Genomic DNA, 18522 nt, shown 5'->3' on the forward strand with positions numbered 1-18522 from the left:
AATGCAAATGCAGGCAACTGGGCTATAAGTTACAAGGGAGATGGCTCCACCTCCTCCTCCTCCTCTCCCCTCTACCCCCCAAGATTTTGCTTGGGCTCTGATTTAGTTAGGTGTGCTCTAACCATGCCTGCAGGTACGATAGGTGGGCCTATTGCCCCCTAGTTAGAGGATCGCGCTGAGGCTTTGGTGTCTGAAGTCCTGCTCATGTGCAGAGGCAGAAACTTAGGGAACTTTTACAGTCATATTTAGGCACCAAGTGATTTTAGGTTCTTATCGGGTGGCAGCAAAGCAGAGGTTTTGTGAATGCTGATGGCACCTAACGGTTGGGCCTAAATTCCTTTGTGGATCTGGCCCCAATCCGCAAGAGTGAGAGAGGGGTTCCTAAAGCAACTTGTTTGGGATGATCACAGGGAAAAAAATAACTTGATCTGAGACACTGTGGTGGTGTTTTCCAGTATATTTGTTGATTTTAAATACCCTCGCTAAACCATATTAGACTGAACATAGAGAGGGAACCGTGTTATTCCAGCTAAAAAGTTCACATTTCAAACCTTGTTAGCTATGTAGGTCAGGTGATATTGTTTCCTTTTCCCAATTGGCTGACTTATGTACCTAACCAACATGGTGGCATGAATTACAAATATTACAATCAAACATGCAATTGAAGTTTGTGCAACAAATCGACCTCCTTGTAACTCCTTCTGAGGACAGAGGAAAAACTGATGGAACTGGCCATCACAGCAACCATAAAATAACTGCTTGAAAACCAATAAATTATTGGATGAAGATGCCCTGGAGTATGTTTAAATAACCAATACATCTGAGAATTGCTTGTTTTTCTGTGGGTTTTTTCCAAACAAAATAGAAAAAGGTGAAATCATTATATGTTATTCACTGTGAGTTATTCACTCAGCTAAGTCCTCACTCTTTCAGAGAATAACTATCCAGCTCCTTTTGTCTGTCCACACAAAGCATCTTCTATTCCTCCAGACTGTCTCTTTACAGTGCTTCATTGGGACTGTTGTACAGTCCTATCCAAGAATGCATATCATAAAGGGAGCTTTACAGTCTATAATGAGGGGAGACGAATTCTGGCTAAGATTTCCCCAAAGGGCACTGGATGTTCAAATATCTTAGGCTTCTTTGATAATTGTAGACCCCTATTTGATTCCTAAAGTTGGGGAGAGAAGTGGCAAGGGGAGAAATCCTTTTTCTAGACATTTATTTTAGCCTTAGGCTATTATCTAAATATGATTTGTGCTGAAATCATTTCAGAAGAATTGATATTTTTATATATACCTGGTCTCTCAATATTCCTGTACAGTTATCAGCTCTTAATACTCATAAGAAGTAGTAATTCAGTCACTATTTTAAAAAAATCAACCTAAAACATGAGGAAACAGAATTCTAATTTGACCTTGGTCTTTTATCCAAAGTCAGACACTGTTTGTCTGAAAATGTGGTAATTGCAAGATTAAATTCAATCCCACTGGGAGGCTGAGAAAAACTGATATGTATCTGTGCCTACCAAAGTTGAGTAGAAAGAAAAAGAATCTATAAAAATCCTCCATACATTGTCTTATAAAGATCTTTATATTAAAAAATAATTTGGTATCTTTTATTTCTGTTAAACCAGTTTAAACTGAGCAGTAGGAGCACATTCCCTGCCCTAGAGGCACTTAAGGTGATTGTGTTTCAATCTTTGAGACAGTTTATGCATCCTTTAGTGCTTAGTCAAAACTCTCAGTGAAACCATGCTGAGTCCGATTCTGCCATCTTTACTCACATTGACCTTACTCTACTAGTAGTTCCATTGATGCCAAAGGGCTTACTCGTGGACTAATGCATTACTCAGCATGAATAAGGATGTCAAAATCTGCTCCATGGATAACATCCAGAGAAGAACGCTGGTCTTGTTAATACTCTTTCCTGGAGTTGCAGAGATCTTTGTTCAATTCTCACCTCTGCCAAAAGACTTCCTGTTTTACTTGTGCAAGTCATTTAGCCTCACTGTGCTTCAATTCCCCATCTATAAAATGCCTTGGCTATTGAGCTGTAAACTTTTGGGTTGCAGGGACTGTCACTTACAGTGCGTATGTGCAGGGCATAGCACAGTGGAATCCTGATCTCAGTTGGTGCCTCTTGGAACTTCTGTAATACAAATAATAATAGCAATAATATTATAAGGCTAAAATAAATCAAACCTTTTCCCCGTATATCCTAAAGACATAGCAGGCGGGGCAGCTATCACTCTGATGCATGCATAGAATTCTCATAAAATGTGAGTCCAAATAACTGTAAAAATCTATATCATAAGATTTCAGGACTGTCACCTGCCTGTGTGTCACTCTGCAGCTAGAATGTCTGAGTCCATCTGAACCAATGGAAACAGATATAAGCATAGCTGAGAGCTCTTTTTGTTCAGCATATCACCATGTTCAGGCAGCACCAGGATTTGTGGGCTGTGACCATCCAATTTTTTAAGTTTTCAGCCATTTGGACTCATACCTGTGCAATGGCAGGCATGTATCTATGCCATGCCAAGAATCCTAGACCATTAAGATAGCAGAGGTAATTCAACCAATCACAGCTTATTCTGCAGCTAATTTGTATGTAATAATTTCATTGGTTGTACTAGGGTAGAGGAGGGTAATGCACACATGGTGGATTACTTGGCCCAACTGCCACACTCATGCACCAGCACAGGCTTTCAGATACTAGTTGCAACATAAACCACTTAAAGCCAGGCAATTTAAAGTTAAGGTTGACAATCCATCCTCATCCTATTGCATTATGCCTAGTTATTCTGGTGCGCCTAACACACGAGGCAAAATTATTCTCTCTGATCTGAACTAAAGATTGCTATTGCATGTTCTGGGCTCTGTGCCCAGGTGGAAAGGATATTAACCAATAACTATTGTTTTATGAATATATTGCCTCTACAGATCCATACACCATCCCCTCTTTGAGACAGATACTATGCTGATTTCAATCTGCTGAGCTGCAAGGAAGTCAGAGCTGTACTTACTTATACCGGGGAAGATCAATAAGGAATATGCAAGCTAAAACTCGATCTAAAAAGGCATTCAGACTGATTAAGAGTGTCCTCACAAGGACACCTCTAAATTGAATTTGGTGCAACTTTTGTGTTTGCAGAAGGCCTAAGTCCTGGAACAAAACTCATCTATCCTATTATGACGGTATGGTTCCAAGCGTGGTTCTGAGGTTTAGATACAATAGAAAGCACCACTGGCAATTGCCAGCTAGGATTAGCCTGGTTTTAACCAAATGCAAATAAAATACTCTGACCCAATACTTGAGTGGCACAAGCATCACATTTTATATAAAACACTGGCAGTCGTAAACATTCCATGTGTTTACAGTGAACTGGGCTGGACTGAATTCAGTAAGAAATATAGACAGTAACAATTGGGATATTACCCATTTAGTATGGTGTAGCTGTAGCTGATGCTAGGCCCAGTGCTATATACTACAGTTCACATTTTCTACCACTAAGAAGTGCAGTCATTCAATAGCTACAGCATTTACTCCTCTTAACTCAAGTACAAGTCAATATAACCACGATCTGTAAGGTTTCATAGCCATTCATCTTTACACACAGAACTTTTCCTTGGTGACCAGTGAGCATGGCTCCTAGGTCAATTTCATAGCTGTAAAAACAACTCTATGTATGGAGGAGAAGGTTGTGCACGTTGTAAATGTTATCCTCAAATCAGACCCATTTTGGCAGGCTGGTGTCATCTAGCTGCTGCTTCATGGAGCTTCTCCAAGCACCCTAAGGAAACAGGAGTCAATCGTAATAGTTTTCCTTATCCATCTTTCTCACTATATATCTCAGTATGATTAAACCGTAATGATACAGAGGGTTAAATGACCAAAAGGAACCTAGTAAAGCAAGACATGGTGAATGCAGTCCTTCCTCTAGGGCCATACCAGGCTCCCATTTCCAAATCCACTTTACCAAACATAGCTAGCGATAGTAACTGAAATGCTTAGCTGAGCTCCCACGTCAGACTGGCAGTTGTGCAGGCTGTAAGCCTGTACTGAAGTCAGGGCATGCTCTTGCTCTTAAACAAAGCCTTGTTTATCAGTTACTCTGACCCCACCAAAGGGCTATTGCCCCATGTATAGAGCTCCTTCACATTCCTTGTATTCCCCACTCTTTCAACTATGCATGTGTAGATTGGTACTGGGAACCATAGCTCTGGCAGCTGCCTGTGCAGGATACTGGCTTATAACTTATGGCTCCGTTGTTGCACTAGCAACCACTGCACTGTATCCAAATGTGATTGTCTTGGACTGGTTTGTTTAAAGAAGAAGTGTGTCTCTTTAGCACAAGTAGGTTCAACACACATCTCTCTGGTCAGTATGCATTTTCCTGAGCCTTGCTGCTTTCTCTCTAATGGAAGGTGGAGAGGCTTGGAGTCTGTCAGATCTTTCCCCAACTCCCCAATTTAAACACTCCCTTCAGCTTTGCATTATGGCCTGAGCCATCTGGACAAGGAGTACTGGAGAGGACTTATTTTTGGAGCACTGTGTCTTGGTGAGGCAGAGAAGTTGCCACTGAATGATGCTATGTACTCTCCACCCAGAGGCTGCATCCATAGCTCATTCAGCCACTGCCACCTAGGACAGCAAGCAACCAGACTAAAACTGGTGATCAAGCCAAACTTTCCAGTGTCACACCAGTATACCTGCCATCCAGATGTGTGTTGACCTCTGAACAGTGACGGTGTCCCTTAATGGGATTAATTTAATTTGGCCTGCCATTCTTGCTGTACAAGTTCTTCCTTTGCCCCAGATTTAACCCACAATTCTTTTTTATTTCCCTTTAGAAAATTCGCCTGGTTTTCCAAAATATTGAATCCAGCAGGAGAGGAGTTTTGAGAATGTGTGGGCCCAGACTGCTCAGGTCACCTATTGCAGTACTTCCAGCTACTTGAATGTAAAATTGCTCCTGAACCTGGCACTGTGAAGCTAACCAGAACCTAAGCAAACAGCAAAAGGTAAAAGGCAAAGTGCATCAAAGAACTAATTTGCTGCTCCTTCCAAATAATTTGAGACACTTATGACCTTCACCTAATGCAGCTGTTGAGAACAAAGAAGAAGCCGTAGAATTGCATTTTAATCATATTTTTATTCAATTTCTATAGAGCAACAATAAAAAGTTCAACTGGGGAGATAGAATTGCAGCAAGTAGTTGTTCCCACCAGCCATACATCTGGCCTTTAATTACCCTGTGGTATTTATATTGTCAAAAACATATTTCAACTCATATGACTGATCATGCTGTAGTGGAGGAAAGCATTAGCAAATAAATAGCAAAACACACAAATTTGTCAGCAGATGGATTACAACCAAATGCAATTAAATTCAAAATGATTCTGCTTTTAAAGCAATTGAATATAAATTAGCCTGTCAGCAAATGTATGCAACTAATTGCAAGAAAAAAATTAGTCCATAAGACAATATTCTGCATATAGTCTTTTCAAACAATGTAGTAATGATTGGGTACATTATTAATGGAACACAAGTCAAACTGCATTAGTTTAATTGCTTTTTTGTGCAAACCTATTAGAATAAATTACAACGTATTTACTCCTTTTTTACAATTGATGATAGGTGATTAAGTCTTGTTTATAAACTAACAATAATGATTTTTCCTTCTTCTTGGCTTACTAAACACAATAGAACTGTTACACTGTCCACAGCATTGGTGAACTGAGCAATTAGTGAAGAATCTAGTTCCCATGAGCCTTGAGCAGAGACCACTAAAAAAAACCAACTGATGCTTTTGAGTGCATGCTCGTTTCTCAATGTACCAGTGGGTTTGATGGAAATGGAAGAGAGAAATGAATTTGTTTTAACTGTTTGCAAAAATAAGAACAAAAGAATTGCAAATACATTCCTAAAAAGATGTACTGGCAAGAATATTTAACACTATTGGTCAAAGCAAATGTGAAGTTTGTAATGGTATCCTGTGGAGCCTGATTCTGAGAGTTGTGCTCATTGGGGGCCTGATCCGTCGCTCATTGAAGTTAATGGAAAGATGCTGATTGGCCCCCAATTCATATTGACCACTGGTGTAAATTCAGAATAACTCCATTGAAGTCAATGAAATTGGTATAAAACCAGTGTAAGTGAGATCAAGACTCATGGGTGCCATGTATCCCATATGTCTAATCAACACTGTTGGAATTGTGAATGCTTGTAATGAACTGCTCAAAAACCCCCACTGGACTAAGACTCGCTCAGTCATTCAGTGAATGATTTTGAATAAAGAAGAAACTCGAGGAAAAACTGAGACGTTTACTTGCCACATTTTAGGATTTTTTTTTTAAACTTGAATTTAATTAATCAGGAAAACAAGCAGAAAAGTCCTGGGCCTTGGCTGACCAGTGTGCTACTCCAGTACGCTGCTGTAACTCCAGTGACGACTAAGTAACACAGTGGTGAACCAGACCCCTGTAGTCCTATGTTAAAGAATTAATGTGTGGACATCTCTTCAGAAGAGATCCAATGAATGTGAGAGAGGCTTTGTTTTTCTGTTATTTCTTATCTAGAACCTGAGTCCTTTGAGGTCAGACTGTTTCTACAAGGAAGGAGAGGATAGGTGAAGGGTGGAAGATAACAGTTGTACCTAAAAGCAAGAATAGGTACTTGTGCTTATGGCACAAACTGGCCTGCGCACAGTAAATACAAATGTGTGGGAGTGTATAAAACCAGAGGGAGAGAATGTGCCTTTATTCTCCCCAATAAGTAGAATTGGCTGTTGTTTTACATCTAAAATAATCTGTTTGTTTATCAGCAGAGAATGAAACCAAATCATTTCCCACTTACATGACTTCATGTACAAGAACATTTTAACTTGAAGTTGTACTTGTTTACGGTGGAGGGACTTCAATGGTGGTTCTGTTTCCAGATCATGGTAATCACATAATACTGTGGAGATTTCACATCCCCTACCGACTGTTGCAGATGTTGCTGCCGTACTGAGTAAGCAGAGATCAGAAAGTCCTGAGGCCTCTTAAGCCTGAATTTCCCCATTTGGGATTGCTCTGTATTACAGATTTGCAGGGACCCGAGTTGTAACACACATGGTTATAACCCTTCTATGTGTATACCCCACTATCTCACCACAAAGTAGGTGCTGTACAAACCCTGAGCAAAGACAATCCCTGTTCCAAAGAGCTTACAGCATAAGACACGAGACAATGGATGGATACAAACAGATGAGGCTGTCCAGAAAACAATGAGATGATATTGGTCAGCATGATAGGCTGCGGTCAAGTTTTCTGTAGGCATCATGAGAAAGGAAATTTAGGAAGGTAACTGAAAGAAGGAGAATGATGCAGCATTGAGGATATTTACAGGGATGTTCCCCCACAAGCATAAGGGGCAGCATGGGAGAAAGCATAAAGGTACTTGTTTGCCAATTTAACAAGTGAGTGATGAAGGCTGACACTGGGGCAGAATGGAGGTCAGAGTCACCATCTCTGTAGCATGTGAAATGATAGGTAGAGTGAAGACACACTATGAAAGGTGTTTAAAATGAAGACCAGTAGCTTATGTTTGATGGTGATTGAAAATGAGGCCCTCCAATGGCTTCTCTATGAGAGGGATCAAAGCAATGAGCTAGGAAGAAGATGTCACAGGGGTTGAGATGATGAGACCTGAGATGAGTGTTTTAGTTGGGTGGATGGATAGGAGAGTTCCTATCTTAGAGAAGTTATGCAGAAAGAATCAGCAAGTTTTAGACACAGCATAGCTGTGAGGTTTAGACAAATAGCTGAGTCCAGGAAGGTACCTGGGTTTGGGACCTGAGTGACGGAGAGGTTGGGGGAACTGTTCACACTGATCAAGAAAGGTGAGGGAGGATTGCTTTGAATCTTTTTATTCTGCCACTCCATTTCTGTGCTGTAAGACAAGTAATCTTGAGTCATAAGCTTCGGAAAAATCAGAGTTTGCCAGTGTGGGTGGATAGACCTGTCATTATTAAAATGAACCATTAACTAAGATGCTTTATAAACTCCAGCTGAACTCTCTCCTATTTTCCTTTAAGGAGATTACAATTTTTCATTGTTGCCTTCATGCAGTTTCTTTGGAATGGGAAATAGCCCAAGGTTAAACTGGAATGCCTTTTCCATTCCAATAAAGAGACCGTATTAATTTTCCATCAGCTTAGAAAGTATACTGGTCTTGCAAGATGTAGACTCTGTAAGACTACATCTTTCCAGACTCACTGATCTGGTTATAATGGAGAAATGCCTTGTCCAGCCATACAAGTTATTAAAGTGTTCTTATTGGCACCAAAACATCCCACATCAATTTCAATCAATAAAATCCAATTTGTACAGAATAAAAGTTTGAAAAATATATGTAAAATGTTGGAAACCATCACTTGCAAATTAAGTGTTCTTAATTTCTTAACCTTCTTGCAAATTAAGTGTTCAGTGATGCTGATCTTCCTTTTAATTTGTTGGATTCCGTATTGGAAAGATGAAATAAAAACAGTCTTTCAATCTTGGTAGACGTTTACAGTAAGAAATGATCTGACTTACTGCCAGTACAATACAATAGACTGCCATGCAGGAGAGTTGAATTGTGAGCTGTTGTGCAGAAGTGCTGGGGAGCTTTTTATTTATACAATACTTGTCAACTTATAGCACAAGCAGTGACATTGCCTGCTTCTGGTAGCCAATCGATGTGCTTCAATCCTGACCTGGATAAATAAACTCTTGGTGTGATGGGATTCTTTGGTCTGTGCAAGACCTGATTAAGGACAGCAATACATTTGATAGATGCATGTACTATGGTCAGGAGGTAACAAATTTTGGCCATTACTGACCTCTCCCAGCTTTGACCTATTGGTTTAGCTCGGGACCAGTGACTATGTTCCCATTCACCTGATCTGTCCAACCTGTCCATTTGGCCTCTCTTTAAAAATTAAAAAGCTAAATACGGACAGTTATCCCTGTCATCGTCACATACCAAGTCTATCCTTTGACAGAGAGAATATCAAAATGACTTCCCCAGTTGATTGGTTCTATATTATTTGCTCTGCAGAAACATTCTTCATACCTTTCCTGCCATCATGAACTACGTTAATTGTGCCTGGATCCATGATGCCTACCACCCAGCCTCTTGTCTATACAGACTTCCATGTGGAATGAGCTGAGGGGCCTGCTGCAAAACCTATTAAATCTCTAGTAGGAGGCAGGAGCTATCTGCACAGAGGCCCTGTGCTTCCATACTGTGCCTGGCCCTTACAATGCTGTCCTACCGATTCTGTCTATCGCAGCCCTACAAATTCCATCTGTTGCAGCCTTGCTACAAGTTCCCCCTAGCTGCAGTAGCCCCCGGGACCATGGTGTTTGTTTTGGGGGCCGAGAAGGGAGAAGATAGGAGACTGGAGATGATACTTGGTGTGTGTTATCTGTTTTGTCTAAGGCCCAGGGTTCAAATTTGGCAGGTATGATGTGTACCCCTATCCTTTCTCCACTTCTCTCTCTACATAGGCATCAGACCTTCAGAGACCTCAGTAGGTTCCAGAGTGGGAATCATGCTGCAGAGGCAGCTTTCCCTCAGCCCCTTTGGTGAGAAAGGGGATGAGATGGGTTTAATTGAATACAGTACATAACACTTAGTATTGAATAGTATAACTGCACATCAGTTATGGTGATGTACTATTTGTGATATGTGAAGTTTGCACCTTCTTGATTCCAGGCTGCTCTGGGAACAGAAATGGGCCCCAGGATAATGTGCAGTAATTCTCATCTGCTCTAATTTAGGGTGGCCTAACCCAGGTTACGTATGAGCTGCCGCACCATGTGCTATGGCCCCACCTCACCTCCTGCCACCAGCATGCCCACTACCTCTGCTGCTTCCAGTAGTCCTACACCATGTGCACATCAGGGGACTTCTACCTAGTGCATTAATGTCCCACTTCAGGGGGAAGATTGCAGTTTAATCAGAATGTAAGATTCCATGAACAGGTGAATGAAGTGAATGTGAGGAAATTTATATGGAGTATCAAATTTTATGGAGAGTAGTTACTTTTGCCCACACTACTAAAGACATTATTTTAAGAAAGCACCTAGAGTCTGTTTGGACCTCAACCCTGTTCCTGACACATCAGAAGAAATAAAGGAGAAATCCAGAGTTATACCTTTAAAAATATAGTAAGAATTCCGCTCTTCAGTGGTCATCTGAAGGATTTTCATAGCTTAATTCTTAATAGTTTGTTCAAAACCACTGCCAGTTGTAAGGTTTATGGTGTATTTGTTTCATTCAGAACAGTTTACCCATGATGCCATAGCTAGCAGTTTCACTATTCGGTTCCAGAAATGTGTGTCAAAAACCAGTTAAGCTTGCTGCATAACTGTGTAGTTACATATGTATTACATCATTTACAAAGAAGATTAAGGCATAAGGATGTCACAAATCTTGCAAAACTAGCCACAACAAAAATAGTTAGTTACTTTGCTTAATTACAGTCTGTCTTCCTCAAGTGCTTGGGCTGAGATGGGGGTTTAAGGAAATTTGGCACTATCGACTGTTTGACTGGGGTAATAAGCCATTTGAGCTAGAGGGAGACAAAAACATTAGATGAAAACCAAAGGGCCAGAAACTCAGCTATGGGGAATTGGCAAAGTCCACCAGAGTAACTGGAGCGACACTGATTTACACCAGCTGAGAATCTGGACCAAAGTGTCAAATCAAGGTAATTTGTAATGATGGCCTGTAGTGCAAAACCATTGGATGAATTTTCTTCAAATGTTGCAGAAACATTCTTTCTTGCTGTCAGAGTAAATATGGCAGTTTTCAGCTCAAACTAATCTTTCAAGACCACCACCTCTTCATAATAATGATTGGCTATAGGTAGCTCATAAGTTGGAAAACCAGAGTCCGGGCCAAATTTCTCCATGGAGAAGTAGCTTGAATAGAGTTATGTTGGAGTTACAGTAGGGATAAATTTGATATCCGTATCTGTTTCTCAACGAAAATATTGAAAATCCTGAGGCCTGCGAAAGCACACACCTTGGAATTGTATCTGGTATGCATGATACAGTAGTTTTCCAGACAGATCTCAGCCAGCACCTGGGTTAGCTCATTTTAGATTTATGTAGATAATGTAAGGTTCAGAGGGCCTTCTCCCTATTGACCCTTCTGTGAAAAGCCAAGAAGGTGGTTGTTTGTGGCAAAAGGCTCTAAATTGCTCCTCAGGACTGGCCTGGTGCCCAGCAGCCAGAGGACTGTAGGGGTGAAGTGGCTTCCAGCCAATTTTGCATCCCCAGTCCCTCTGCCTTGCTGTGACAGGCAACTAAGACTGGTCCCAAGGCTCTGCCATGTTTTCAGTTAAGCCCTTTGCTGGCTTGAAACATTAGCCTTTGTTTGAACTCTGATTATGGGAAGCCACAGCCTCAATGTCTGACTGAGTTTTGAGGCAGTTGGCCAATGACTGTAGACCACAGAGCTGTTGTTGCAGACTGATGCTGAGAAGGCCACGTCTTGCTATCTTGTGCTGTATTGTTTAGTCATTCTCAAGCCATCAGTAATGGTTTCATTTGTAAAAGCTAGCTGCACAACTGTGCCCAAAATGCACATGGAGCTGAATATCTAATTTGTTCACATAGTTTCATGTATAAATCAGGTGACTGCACTCACAAATGACCACAATTTAGTTGTTTGCCCAGTTACCTAATGCGTTACTTGGATTTCTAAATCAAGCTTGACTTTGATAGGTGATTGTGGAATGAACCAGCCACTCATTTAATAATAGGTAAAAAACAAACATGCTCCCACTCAGTCAAAGATTAAACTTCACCTGACATTTAAACCAAACCTGAGCTACGCCTTGGAAATTTGGAAGAGCCTGGTTACCCCATTGTCCCATCTCTCTGCACTTTCTGGCTTCAACTCTAAGTGGGAAAGCTGCAATACCAACAAAGGTTGTTTAAAGCAGTATAGTTGGCCTGACAGGAAAAAAGTAGTACTGGCAACCACAAAAGAGAACCTAATTTTGCCAATGTGAGGGCTGTGCAATTCTCTCTCAATAAGGTTCTGATTAGCATAAACAGTTTACCAAAGCCAAACTGAATCTTTTGGGCCCTGATTCTGCAACTTCTTGCAAGTGGGCAGAGTAACCCTGCCTCAATGGGTCACAACTGAGGATGCCAAATTGGGGACGAACTGCTGAGAAATAGGGCAGATACACCCCAAGACTGGTGGCTAATCCCCCATAGGATATACCAAACCAGCAACAAAAATAAACTTCCGTTTCACCACACTGGCGAACTACAAGTTCTAAAAGCAGTTTCCTCTGGCATTCAAATCCTTGTATTACCACTGAAAACACTGGATTTAAAGGTGAGTGGTTCTTTACAATCAGTCTCATTAACTAAAAGGTTCTTCTGATCCCAAAGGATCAGCCACACACACGCAGGTCAATATATAACTTAGATCTTAACCAAAAAGTACACTGATGCCAATCCTTTAGTATCTAAAATCTAAAGGTTTATTCATAAAAAGAAAAAAAAAGGTGAGAGTTAAAATTGGTTAAAGGAATCAAATACATACAGTAATTGCAAAGTTCTTGGTTCAGGCTTGTAGCACTGATGGAATAAACTGCTGGCTTGATAAGTCTCTGGTTGCTTCCAAATTATTGGATGGTCCTCAGTCCATTGGTTAGAATGCTCTCCCATTAGTATAAGTATAAGTCCAGAGGCTTGTTCAGGATAGAGGCTGGAGCAGGATAGAGACAAAATGGAGGAGTTTCCAGGGCCTTTTATAGCTTCTGCCATGTGGAGGGAATCCCATTGTTCTTACTGTAGAAAATTACAGCAACACAATGGAGTTTGGAGTCACATGGGCAAGCCACATGTCTACGCATTTTGCCTAGTCACAGCAGGAAATTCCATTAAGTGTAGATGGGTATCTCCCATGGTCCATTGTGAGTTAAATGTTCTTTCTATGGGCTACTCACTTTGAATAATCCCTCCAAGATGTGCTGGCTAGCTACCTTGTGGGTGTTACCCTAGGAGCAAACATTTGAAATCCAGGTATAGAACCAATACTTATAGCTTCAAATACAAAAAATGATACATGCATAAAGATAGAATAATCATAACCAGCAAATCATAACATTTTCATAGGCACCTCACTTGACAACCTTTGCACAAGATTTGCTGCAAATAGATAACAGTGGTTGCAACAATGGTCTATATAGTCATATTTTAATCAGATAATGTCACAGGCAGACTGGCAGCACCCCTGTAGAGGCCAATTAAAATCAGTGGAACTCTGTGTGGGCACAGCCATGTGGCCAGCCATGTACAAAGAGCAGCAGGATCAGGGTAAAATTACATCTTCAATCTTCCCTGGCAATTTGAAACGGCAAACCTAGATCAATAACCTCCCAACCTTCCTGGAAGTACAACCAAGCACCACAGGCCAAAAACTCCATGTTATTTAATCCTCCCCCCACCCCTTTAGCAATTCTAAACATTCAATTGAGCAGTTCAGATTTAATTGCTCACTTTGAGCCATTCTGAACCTTTGGAAACACTTTGTGACCTAAAGTTTTGCAGTAAGCCAAGTATTTTTTTAGCACCTAGGCTCAGAAGTCATTTTTAAAAAATGATTGGAGTCTCCCTCTTTTCATGCACATGCAACTGGACAATAATAATCCAGAAGCCAATTTAAAAATATTCTTACAGTTCAGGAAGTGAAGGCTGTATAATTTGTTGTGAAGGTATTAGATTCTAAGGATCCATGCATAAAATCAATCTTAATTGTCTGGTACCTGCTATCAATGTGCTCTGTGAATACATCATTCTAATTTATTGCAAGACCTAGGCCTGGTCTACACTACGAGTTTAGGACAAATTTAGCAACGTTAAATTGAATTAACCCTGCACCTGTCCACACAACAAAGCCATTTTTTGTCAACATAAAGGGCTCTTAAAATTGCTTTCTGTACTCCTCCCCGACGAGAGGAGTAGAGCTGAAATCGACATTGCCAGTTTGAATTAGGGTTAGTGTGGATGCAAATCGACGGTATTGGCCTCTAGGAGCTATCCCACAGGGCATCATTGCGACCTCTCTGGACAGCAATCTGAACTCGGATGCACTGGCCAGGTAGACAGGAAAAGCCCCATGAACTTTTGAATTTCATTTCCTGTTTGCCCAGCATGGAGAGCTGATCAGCAAAGGTGACCATGCAGAGCTCATCAGCACAGGTGACCATGTAGTTTCAGAATCGAAAAAGAGCTCCAGCATGGACCATATGGGAGGTACTGGATCTGATCACTGTATGGGGAGACAAATCCGTGCTATCAGAACTCCATTCCAAAAGACGGAATGCCAAAACAGTTGAAAAAATCTCCAAGGCCATGATGGACAGAGACCATAACAGGGACTCAACACAGTGCCGCATGAAACTTAAGGATCTGATACAAACGTACCAGAAAGCCAAAGAATCAAAGGGACGCTCCGGGACAGAACCGCAGACATGCTGCTTCTACGCTGAGCTGCATGCAATTCTGGCGGGGCGGAGGGGGGACCACCACCACCACTACCCCATCCCTTCTGTGGACTCCGATGATGGGGTACTCCTAGTTGCCATACCTGAGGATTCTGTGGACAGGGAAGAGAAGGAGGAGAAGGAGGACGAGGTTGAGGCGAGCACACAGCACACCATTCTCTCCGACAGCCAGGATCTTTTTCTCACCCTGACTGAAATACCCTCCCAACCCTCCCAAGGCAGTATCCCGGACCATGAAGCCGTAGAAGGGACCTCTGATGAGTGTACCTTTGTAAATATAAAACATGGTTAAAAAGCAAGCGTATTTTAATGATTAATTTGCCCAGAGGACTTGGGATGCATTTGTGGCCAGTACAGCTACTGGAAAAGTCTGTTAACGTGTCTGTGGATGGAGCAGAAATCCTCCAGGGACATCTCCATGAAGCTCTCCTGGAGGTACTCTAAAAGCCTTTGCAGAAGGTTTCTGGGGAGAGCAGCCTTATTCCATCCTCCATAATAGGACACTTTACCACGCCATACTAGTAGCAAGTAATCTGGTATCACTGCATGACAAAGCCTGGCAGCATATGGTCCCAGTATTTGTTGGCGTTCAAGCAACATCCGTTCTTTATCTCTCTGTGTTATCCTCAGGAGAGTGATATAGTTCATGGTAACTTGGTTGAAATATGGGAATTTAATTAAGGGGACATTCATAGGTGGCCATTCCTACTGGGCTGTTTGCCTGTAGCTGAAAAGAAATCCTCCCCGCAGTTAGACAAGCGGTGTGTGTGTGTGGGGGGGGGGGGCATTGGTGCTGAGCTGTTCGCGTTTGGCTAGCAAGGATCTTCCCTGATACCAGCCACGTGGTTGGTAAAGGGTTAAAGTGATCATTGCAGAGAAAAGGATGGGGCGGGTTTCACACCGACCTGTTTGCGTTTGGCTAGCAGGGATCTTCCCTGATACTAGCCATGCGGTGCACGGGGAGGGAGGGTTAAAGCGGTAATCCCAGAGAAAAGGATGGGGGGTGGTTAGTTTGGTTTCTGCTGCTGCACGTTAACATGAAAACTGCAGCCCTAAATGGGCAACTCAACAGGCTTTGCTTGGTGTGGGAAAGGAGGGCACTGCTGTTATGAAGGTTGCAGAAGCCGAAAGACTATGGCTTACCATGGCTGCCTGCAAGCCAAATTCTGTTGCCTGGAGTGTTAGATGTCTAACACCAAAGCCGCAGGCACTCAATATAAGATGCAAAAAATGACCTTGTGCCGAAATCACGTGCTATGTAACGTGACTAGTGGTGTTCACTGTGAAAGAGTATACCCATTGTTCTGTAAAATGTATCTTTTAAAATACTTGTCTCCCTTTTTTTCCTCCCGCAGCTGTAAATGTTTCAAGCCTCCCTCCTCCATCCCAAAGGCTATCTCAGATAAGGCAGTGAAAAAAATGCACACGCAATGAAATGTTTTCTGAGCTCATGCAGGCGTCCCGCACTGAAAGAGCTCAGCAGAAAGTTTGGAGCAACACAATAGCACAGGACAGGAAAGCGGCCAGTGAATGTGAGGAGAGGTGGCAACAGTAAGATCAGAGGAGGCAGGATGCAATGCTGGGGCTACTGCGGGAACAAACAGACACGATCTGACGTCTGGTGGAGGTTCAGGAACGTCAGCTGGAGAGACTGCCACTGCATCCCCTGTTTAACTGCACTCCCTCCTCCACAAGTTCCAAAGCCGCCTCCTCACCCAGATACCCAAGAATGTGTGTGTGTGGGGGGGTGAGGCTCTGAGCACCCAACCACTCCACCCTAGTTGACATAAGGCTGTCATTGAACAAGTATTGAAATGGCCTTTTCCTCTTCTCCTCCCACCTGGGCTTCCTTTTGAGTTATCGCCCTATTTTTATAATCAATTAATAAAGAATACATGGTTTTTAAATGATAGCGACTTTATTTCCAAGCTGTGATTGAAGTGGGGAGGGCGGTTGGCTTACAGGGAATTAGAGTCAACCAACGAGGCGGGTTTTCATCAAAGAGAAACAAATAGAACTGTCACACAGTACGAGGGCCAATCATGAAACTGGTTTTCAAAGCTGCTCTGATACACAGCACTTCCTGATGTGCTCTTCTAATCGCCCTGGTGTCTGGCTGTGCGTAATCAGCGGCCAGGTGATTTGCCTCAGTTTTCCACCCTGCCATAAATGTCTCCCCCTTACTCTCACAGAGATTCTGGAGCGCACAGCAAGCAGCAATAACAATGGGGATATTGTTTCACTGAGGTCTGAGCGAGTCAGTAAACTGCACCAGCAACCCTTCAAATGTCCAAAAGCACACTCTACCACCGTGTGCACTTGCTCAGCCTACAGTTGAACTGCTTCTTACTACTGTCCAGGGTGCCTGTGTACAGCTTCATGAGCCAGGGCATTAAGGGGTAGGCTGGGTCCCCAAGGAAAACTATAGGCATTTCAACATCCCCAACAGTTATTTTCTGGTGTGGGAAGTAAATCCCTTCCTGCAGCCATTTAAACAGAACAGAGTTCCTGACAATGCGAGCATCATGAACCTTTCCCGGCCATCCCATGTTGATGTTGGTGAAATGGCCCTTGTGTTCCACTAGTGCTTGCAGCACCATTAAAAAGTACCCCTTGCGGTTTATGTATTGGCTGCCTTTGTGGTCCGGTCCCAAGATAGGGATATGGGTTTTGTCTATCTCCCACCACAGTTAGGGAATCCCATTGCAGCAAAGCCATCTACTATGACCTGCACATTTCCCAGAGTCACTACCTTTGATAGCAGCAGCTCAGTGATTGCGTGGGCTACTTGCATGACAGCAACCCCCACAGAAGATTTGCCCACTCCAAATTGATTACTGACTGACCGGTAGCTGTCTGGCGTTGAAAGCTTCCAGAGGGCTATCGCCACTCGCTTGTGAACTGTGAGTGCTGCTCTCATCTTGATATTCTTGCAGTTCAGGGCAGAGGAAAGCAAGTCACAAAGTTCCATGAAAGTGCCCTTACGCATGCGAAAGTTTCAGAGCCACTGGGAATCATCCCAGACCTGCAATACTATGCAATCCCACCATTCTGTGCTTGTTTCCCAGGCCCAGAATCAGCGTTCCATGGCATGAACCTGCCCCATTAACACCATGATGTCCACATTGCTGGGGCCTGTGCTTTGAGAGAAGTCTGTGTCAATGTCCTCATCACTCTTGTCACCATGCTGCTGTCACCTCCTCGTCTGGTTTTTCAGCTTCTGGTTCTGCATAAACTACACGATAATGTGTGAGGTGTTTACAATGCTCTTAACTGCTGCGGTGAGCTGAACAGGCTCCATGCTTGCCATGCTATGGCATCTGCCCGGGAGAAGGGCGTGAAATGATTGTCTGCCATTGTTTTCAAGGAGGGAGGGTTGATTGAAGACATTTACCCATAACCGCCCGCAACAAATCATCAGGCATTGGGAGCTCAACCCAGAATTCCAATGGGCAGCGAGGACTGCAGGAACTGTGGGATAGCTACCACAGTGCACCACACGGAATGTTGACGCTTGCCACAGTACTATGGACACACACCGCTGAATTAATGTGCTTAGTGTGGCCATGTGCACTCGACTTTATACAATCTGTTCCCAAAAATCGACTTCTGTAAAATTGGAGTAATTTCGCAGTGTCAACATACCGCTAGAAGCATGGCAGGTGATAAATGCCTCTACCAGCAGTGAAGTGGTGATTACTAACTTTTGCTCATTTTGTATTATTTTTGTGGGCTATTTTATTCAGAGATATGCCACAGGACATGAGATACTATGGTGGACCCTGACTCAGCAAAGCACTTGACTGCTGGCTGGACTAGGGATGGACATAAGTATATACTTAACTTTAAGTTTACACTTTAGTGTCATTGACTTCAACAGGGCTAAGTGCTTTGTTAAATACAGATGGATTTAGCATGTGCTTAAAGTTAAGTACATGCTTCAGTATTTTGCTGAT

Source organism: Gopherus evgoodei, chromosome 9, assembly GCF_007399415.2.
Source record: "Gopherus evgoodei ecotype Sinaloan lineage chromosome 9, rGopEvg1_v1.p, whole genome shotgun sequence".
Taxonomy (NCBI): Eukaryota; Metazoa; Chordata; order Testudines; family Testudinidae; genus Gopherus; species Gopherus evgoodei.